Below are 6,487 nucleotides of genomic sequence, written 5' to 3'. Positions count from 1 at the left end.
AGATGAAGTGACACCTTGAAAGATCTTTCGCTCTGATAATATACAAATATGCTCATCTCATTTAAGGATCTGTCAAAGGCAGCTGTGATCCTTGAGACTTCAGTCTTTATAGCATTCGTGTACATGTCATTGTTTGGATTAGAGATCTCCAGCTTGTCCAGAAGATGTAGAAACTGCCTATCATTGTTTGTGCTCAGCTGAGGCATATCAAGTACTCTCCTAGCTTCATCCCATTTTTCACCAATCTTCAGTCTGACATCTCTTCTCCTTTCTTGAGCTTTAATGTCATGAAGACGTTACTTTTGAAGAGTTTCTGTTCTTTGTATGTCTTTCCTCATGTCAATGATCTGGGATACCTTTTTGAGTTCAGCTTCTTTTCTTTTCATCTCTGACTGCTGCTGCTGAAACTCTTTCTCAAACAGAGGATCCACTGTAGCTTCCTCTTCCCATTCTCCAAAATCACTTTCCTCCTCAGCTTCAAAGACACCATCTTTATCTCCCAAGACTGATTCAGTGGGAACGTCACAAATATCAAAGTCATCCTGTTCTCCACTATAGTAGATATCATCAGGCCTCCCTGTGCCTCCAGCAGTCGAATCTTTTTCTTTTCCCTTTTCACTTCTCCCTTTCTTCTCCCCCTTAGTTGAGGAATCCTCTACAGACTTTCCCTTAGATCCTCCATGACCTCCATCACCTCCCGAGCCTGAGCCTCCACCAGAAGACCCTTCAAAGAAAGTCCTTTGTTCTTCATTGGGATACTGAGAATTTTTGATCATGAAGTACAAGTGCTTCATCCCTTCATTCAGATGTTCCATACCCGTCTTTATCTTCAGAAATCTGGAGGAATCCGGTGAATGATTCATTTCAACCAAGTCTTCAAGAGAAGTCATTCTTGTATGTAGAGAGCAGAAGTTTGAAATGTCGTCAGCTGATAACGTTGGAGATGCCTGGATTGAGTTAAGCTTTGGTACAACAGATGTCTTCAAATCTGATATTTCAGTCCTGATGAGAGCCAGCTGATTATTGACAGAGGTGGAAGAAGAAGACCGTTCAACCACTTGTGCTTTGAATGATTGAGCTTCAGCCTGACTTTTTGCAAGTTGTTCCTTGAGATCAGCAATTTGAGCTAACAGATTTTCAGTGTTTGTGTCTGTGTGTGCGCTCACCTGAATATCTCTCCTGTTTGATTCACTCAACTCACGTGCTTGTGTATCTCTCAATATAATTGCCCGTGAGGAGTCTTCCTGATGCTGATCTTCTGTACCTGCAGTTAAAATCATCCTAGCCTCTTCAAGAGAGGTCAGTGGTGGTGCAATGGGAATTGCGAGTCCCGATCCTCAGTCAAACCTATCATTTCATGTGAAATAGATGTCTGAATTGCTTCAGGGATAGATTGACCGAGTTGCCCTCCATTTTCTCCAGATAAATCTGCGAGTGGAGAATCCCATGAGGGAGCCAGAGGTGTTGGATCTGGGAGGGGAGAAAATGACTCTATTAAAGGTGGCTGAGAGTCAGATTTTCCCTCAAAAGCATGTGACTGCTCTTCTGTCGTAACTATGGCAGGCACTGTAACCGACTCTATGTGCACTCCTCGCTCCGTGTCCTGAGTATCATCTACTGGTCTGTATGCTTCCATTGTGAGTAATGGAATTGTGCTTGACTCAGTACAAGATGCCATGGCCCTATGGAGAATTTTAATAGATTCATCCTGTTGAGAGAATGTTTCTAGTAACTGTTCCGTGGCCATTTCAAAGTCCATGTCCTGTTGGGAGGACAAGGATGGGCTTTCAGATGCCTCAGTAAATGTTCTCCTTTTCTTGGGTGGAGGCAGAGCTGAGGGTTCATTCACATCCACTAACAAACTACTTCCTACTAACCTTCTAGGCAACATTTTAGACAGTGGGGGAGAGGTTGAGATAGGTTGTGACTCTGTGTTTGGCTCTATGACCTGGGATTGAAGCTGTGGTTCTACAACTTCATGGTCAGTCCTATCAACCACTGGGGGTCCTTCAACAGAAGTAGAAATAGGTTGAGTTTGAGGAACTATAACCTGTAGAGGAAGAACATCTAATGTTTGAGCCTGGGTGGTTTGAACCACTGGAGGTTGAGCTTGCTGTTCATGACCGGGAAGATTGAAGATAGGTAAGGGAATATAAGTGGCCATGAAAGCAGATACAAGTACTGGAACTTGCATGAATTTGAAAGTTGTGTCTTGGCGGGTGTAAATCTTTTTGCTTACTGGAGGGGGTTCGGTTACTGAGGAGTTAGCAAAAAGGGCTTTATGCTCAGATGAGAGAATATGTTCTGCTATGAGCATGAGAAAACGAGCATAGTAACACGAGACCCTACGATTTGTAGAATGATCACGTAAAGCAGTAGTGAGACGTCTCAAAAGAATGGGTAAAAGTAGTTTGCCAAAATTGATCCTTTGATTGAAAACAACCGCAAGACCAATACACTGCAGAGTGGAAGTGATGTTGTGAAAGTTGGATTTAGTGCAGTTGGCAAACACTTTAGAAAGAGTATCGAAGAAAATGTCCCATTCAGAAACCAAATTGGATTTTAATAACTTGGTTAAATTAATTAACCCCTGATAGTTAATAACATGGAAAAAGTTTGAAATATCATTTTCAGAGGGCAAATTACAGAAATTGTCCATAGGAAAATTTAACGCTCGATTGACGACTGTTTCATCAACCACATACTGTGTGTTTGCCACGGTGAATGAAAAAGATTTAAAATCATCGGCCACAGTAGAGGTTGTGCAAATCAGTCTGAGCAGATCAACATTTAAAATCACATTTGATTTAATAGCAGAGCTAACAATCGAATGGTCATTTAAAAATCTAATCCACGGCTTAAATTTTTCTATATCACATTTATCTGGATTAAAATAACCAACAAGATTATGCGAAACAATTTGGAAATTGAGAGCCATTTTAAAAATAATAATAAGACACACACTTTCAGAATTTTAAGAGTAATATTAAGAAAATTCGAATTAATTAAATTAATTTAACAATTCGAATTAAATCAATTATATTCGAAAAATTTAGAAAGAAATGTATCTCGTTAAAGTTCTTAACTCACAAAAGCAAATTTGAAAAACGCACAAGACACCAAACAAAATTAAAATAAAAATACCCAAAATCAAACAAACATAAACTGATTTTTTTTAAAAAAAAACCGACAGCACTTCTGTATGTATATACGTGTATGTATATATCACAGGAGTGATGTTTTAGTTTGCTGAGTAAAAACTCGAGCAAGGAAGACAATGGAGATGGTTTTGAGTTTGATCGAATAGAGAGAGAGAGAAAAAAAAAATGAAGACTGTTGAAATTTTGAAGAAAAACTGAACTGAATGATTTACAAAACAAAAAAAACATTTAAGAAGACAACTGGTATGACAATCGAGGAAAGTCATACCGATTGTCTTCCCGATTGTCATACCAGGCAATTTGAGAAGACAAAAACAAAACAAAAACAAAAAACAAAAATAGTAATAATATATAACTGGTATGACAGTCTGATAGTCATACCGATTGTCATACCAGTACAAAATAAAACATAAAATATCTGATATTAATTTTATTACTAGCATGACAATCAATAGTCATACTGATTGTCTTGCCAGTTATAAAATTAAACTGAATTAAAAACAAACATGTATTTGTACTGGAATGACTTTCAGCAAGACAATTTCAATTGTCTTGCCGATTGTCATTCTAGTATAAAATAAATTAAGTATTTATATAAATATACTGAAAAATTAAAAATAAAACTGTTAAACTGGAATGACTTTCAGCAAGACAATTGTAATAGTCTTGCCGATTGTCATTTCAGTTAAAAATACATAAAAACACAGAATATAGAAAATATTACAATTACAGAAAACTGAAATGAATATGGCAGAAAATATTTACATAATTAAAATATTTCAGAGATAATTATATTTTCAGTCCAAAAATAGATTTCTTTTGAATTTTAGCAAATAAAATTCATAGAAAAATATTTTTAGAGAAAATAAAATATTCTGAGACATTAAAATTAACAAATTGAGTAAATAAATGAGATAAGATAATAAAAATTATATAGAAATAAGCAAGAAATTTTGGAAAATGATAAAATAAATTTGCAAATGAATTTTTCATTTATGAAAAATTCATTTGTAAATTCACTCAAGAACATATTTCAGATATTCACACGTTTAATCACTAAAGCTATTCAACATACCCAATTTACCAACTAATTTGGTAAATGAGGATTCATCAAGAGGTTTAGTGAAAATATCTGCTATTTGTTCTTCTGTTGGAACAAAAAATAGTTCAACAGTACCATTCATGACGTGCTCTCTAATAAAATGATACCTGATGTCAATGTGCTTGGTCCTTGTATGCTGCACAGGGTTGTTGGTGATGGCTATTGCACTTGTATTGTCACATAGAATAGGTATTTTGTTCAATACAGAGCCATAGTCCCGTAGCTGATTCCTAATCCATAAGATCTGAGCACAACAGCTTGCAGCAGCAATATATTCAGCCTCGGCCGTTGAATTTGAAACTGTTTGCTGTTTCTTGCTGTATCATGAGACTAGTCTGCTACTAGGAATTGACAACTCCCTGAGGTGCTTTTCCTATCAACAACACTTCATGCGTAATCTGAATCTGTATATCCAACAAGGTTAAAACCAGATTTTTTAGGGTACCAAATACCTAGATTTGGTGTTCCCTTAAGATATCTTAAGATTCGTTTAACAGCAATGAGATGAATATCTCTGGGATCCGCTTGGAACCATGCACATAAGCATGTAGCATACATAATATCCGGTCTACTTGCAGTAAGATAGAGTAACAAGCCAATGATACCTCTGTAGCTTGTGACATCTACCTTAATGGAGTTTTCACATGGTCCAAGCTTGACAGCTGTAGTTGACGGAGTCCTTGCTGATGCAGAATCCTCTAGATTGTACTTTTTGAGGAGTTACTTGAGATACTTGGATTGACAAATAAAAGTTCCATCTAACCTTTGATTTACTTGTAATCCAAGAAAGAACTTCAGCTCTCCCATCATGCTCATTTCAAATTTGCTGTGCATTAACTTAGCAAATCTCTTACAGAGATTATCATTAGTAGACCAAAATATTATATCATCCACATAGACTTGGACTAATATTGTATCATTCTTATGCTTTTTAGAAAAGAGAGTTTTGTCTATGACACCTCTAATAAAGCTATTTTCAATAAGAAATTCAGAGAGAGTGTCATACCATTTTCTCGGAGACTGTTTGAGTTCATAGATAGCCTTAAAAAGAAAGTAGACAAAATCCAAATGATCTGGATCTTCAAAACCAGGAGGTTGCCCTACATATACCTCTTCATCCAGCTTTCCATTCAGAAAGGCACTCTTGACATCCATTTGATAAACTTTAAAGTTAGAGAATGCTGCAAATGCCAGAAATATCCTGATGGCCTCTAGTCTAGCCACTGGAGCATAGGTTTCATTATAATCAATGCCTTCATCTTGAGAATACCCTTTAGCTACCATTCTTGCTTTATTTCTTGTAACCACACCATCTTCATCTAGTTTATTCCTGAATACCCACCGAGTACCAACAACTTTCTTGTGTGTAGGTCTAGGTACCAGTTTCCAGACTTATTGATGTTCAAACTGATTGAGTTCATCTTGCATAGCAATCACCCAATCTGGATCAGTCAGTGCTTCCTCAATCTTCTTAGGTTCCATCTCAGAAAGAAATCCTGAGAACACTCATTTTGAGTAGCACGTCTAGTTCTGACTCCAACATCTGGATCACCAATAATTAACTCAAAAGGATGAGCTTTATTCCAGACAGTCTGTCTTGGAAGATTTATTCTTGATGATTCGCCTTCAAATTCATTGGGATGTTGTGTCCTACTAGTTGATCCTTCAGCATCTCTCCCTGAGTTGTTGCTGTATTGACTTGAAGATTCTCCGTCAGTAGCAGTGGTATCTCCATTGTTTCCAAAGTTTCCATCACCATTACCTTGAGTATCATCATGATTAACAGGTTCTTCACCAGCAACAATCTCAGGTTCTTGACCATGTTCTGATTCTGAATCTGACATATCATCAAACTTCAGTTTCTCAGAAGGATTTCTGTTTGGATACTAGGGAGTTTAGTGTCATCAAATGTAACATTGACACTTTCAGTTACTTTGTGTTGATTAATGATATACACTCTGTATGATCTTCTTCCATATCCAACAAAAATACCCTCATATGCCTTTGCCTCGAATTTACCACGACGATCATCTCCATCCTTGAGCACGAAGCATCTGGCACCAAATACATGAAAGTATTTGATAGAAGGTTTCTATTCATTCAAAATCTCATAAGGGGTTTTCATGAAGTCTTTGTTGATTAGAGTTCGATTCTGAGTATAACATGCAGTATTGACAGCTTCAGCCCAAAAGTATATTGGAAGACCTGATTCACTTAACATCGT

The sequence above is a fragment of the Apium graveolens genome, chromosome 1 (assembly GCF_009905375.1).
Source record: "Apium graveolens cultivar Ventura chromosome 1, ASM990537v1, whole genome shotgun sequence".
NCBI lineage: Eukaryota > Viridiplantae > Streptophyta > Magnoliopsida > Apiales > Apiaceae > Apium > Apium graveolens.
The sequence above is the reverse complement of the archived record's forward strand: the minus strand, read 5'-3'. Positions refer to the sequence as shown.